Source organism: Elephantulus edwardii, unplaced genomic scaffold (assembly GCF_000299155.1).
Source record: "Elephantulus edwardii isolate Elephantulus edwardi_28Jun2011 unplaced genomic scaffold, EleEdw1.0 scaffold00014, whole genome shotgun sequence".
NCBI classification, from domain to species: Eukaryota; Metazoa; Chordata; class Mammalia; order Macroscelidea; family Macroscelididae; genus Elephantulus; species Elephantulus edwardii.
In genome coordinates this window covers 26,014,125-26,015,992 of record NW_006399764.1, presented here as the reverse complement: position 1 = coordinate 26,015,992, position 1,868 = coordinate 26,014,125, and positions in this window count along the sequence as shown.

The window sequence follows — 1,868 nt, the reverse complement described above, 5'->3', positions numbered from 1 at the left end:
AGACCAGACAATGGATCCTGATAAGGGTCTGAGCTGGGAGTGGCCAGCCTCCACAAGCATGTGTTTCCCCTCACCCCCCCCCCCCACTGATCTCTTCCTTGAGAAACTTGATAGCATCTGAGGCTGCCAGATCAAAGAGCAGGTCAGATAATGGATCCTGATAAGTCTCTGGGCCTAATCACAAAAGCTCAAACCCATCTTAATTAACACCTCAAATTCTGAGAAATACCATCTTTCCTAATCCTCCCCAGGACCCCTGTAAGAAGTAACTGTCCCTAACTACCCATACCCCATTTTGACTCTCCCCACTTGTGGTTAAGGTCATTTGGTGTCCCTCTTAGACCATGCTTAAAGGCCTGTTCATTTCTTAGGACCAGTTTCTTTTTCTCACTCTCAACTCTTTTTTCTATCTAGCAACCTCATGATAGATGGAGAAATATTGAAATTATCAACTCTTTAATCTTACCTGGAACCACAATCAAAACATTTAGTACCAGCCATTTAAAAAAGCAAAAGAACCCACAAGAAGATAAACAACCCATTTGCAAAATGTGCACAGGATATAATCAAACACTTCGCCAAAGAAGACATTCAGATGACAAACAAACACATGAAGAAACGTTCAAAATCTCTAGCTCCAACAGAGATGCAAATCAAAATAACTATGAGATATCATCTCACCCCAGTAAGAATAGCAAAATTCAACAGAGCAGCAAACAAAAAATTCTGGCGAGGTTGTGGAGAAACTGGTACTTTTATTCACTGTTGGATGGGAGTGTTAAATGGTACAACCACTGTGGAAGGCAGTATGTATGATGCTTTCTCAAAAAGTTGCAAATAGAAATATCATTTGACCCGGCAATTCCACTACTGGGAATATATCCTAAAGAAACCAGAACTGCCACCCAAGCAGATAGATACACATCTATGTTTACTGCTGCTTTGTTCACAATAGAACAAATACTGCATAATGCTGATGTTATACAACAGCACTGACAGTGAGTTTGGGAGGAAACTAAGAAAAGAGGGGATAAGTAATGTACATTGCACTGAAACAGATGAGGGAGAGAACTGTTCAAAAAGGATATATTATTAGGTATTATTTGCATGGCAAGAGTCCAGAATAAGAGCTGCATAGTAAAGTGGACTGGGGGGGAGGGGACTGTAGAACAATTGAAGGAAGAATATGGCAGTGCCCTACCCCCACAACCCCCAAGCTTGATCACTTCCTGAGAAACCTGATAACATCTAACTGGTCATATCAAAGACCAGACCAGATAATGGATCCAGATAAGGGTCTGAGCCTGATCAAAACAGCCCAAAGCTAACTTAATTAACAACCCAAATTCTGAGAAATACCATTTTAGTCCTCCCCAGGACCTCTATAAGAAGGAACCCCCCAGACTGCCCCGGCACTTGGCATCCCTCTCAGATCATGCAATAAAGGCCTGTTTGTTTCTTGGGACCAGTTTCTTTATTTCTCTCCCTTGTGTCCTTGCACTCTTTTTTATATCTAACAACAATGAAAGAATTTTTTTTTTCTTCTCAAAGAAAAAAGCAAACTGGGGCAGGAGGAGAAGTAGGCAGGGAGGAAAATGTGCAACAATGAATGAATGAAATTCCAAGTTCTCTATTGTTGTTGTTATGTGCTGTTGAGTACTTTGCGACTTATAACTATCCATAGGCCAGGGGCTGATTGTGGAACAGACCACCAATTACTCATATGCAAGTTCAAGCTGAAGCTGAGGAAAATTAAACCAAGTCCACAGGAGCCAAGATATGACTTTGATTTCATACCACCTGAATTTCAGAATCATCTCAGGAACAGGTTTGAGGCCTTGAACACTAATGAGCGAAGACCAGATGAG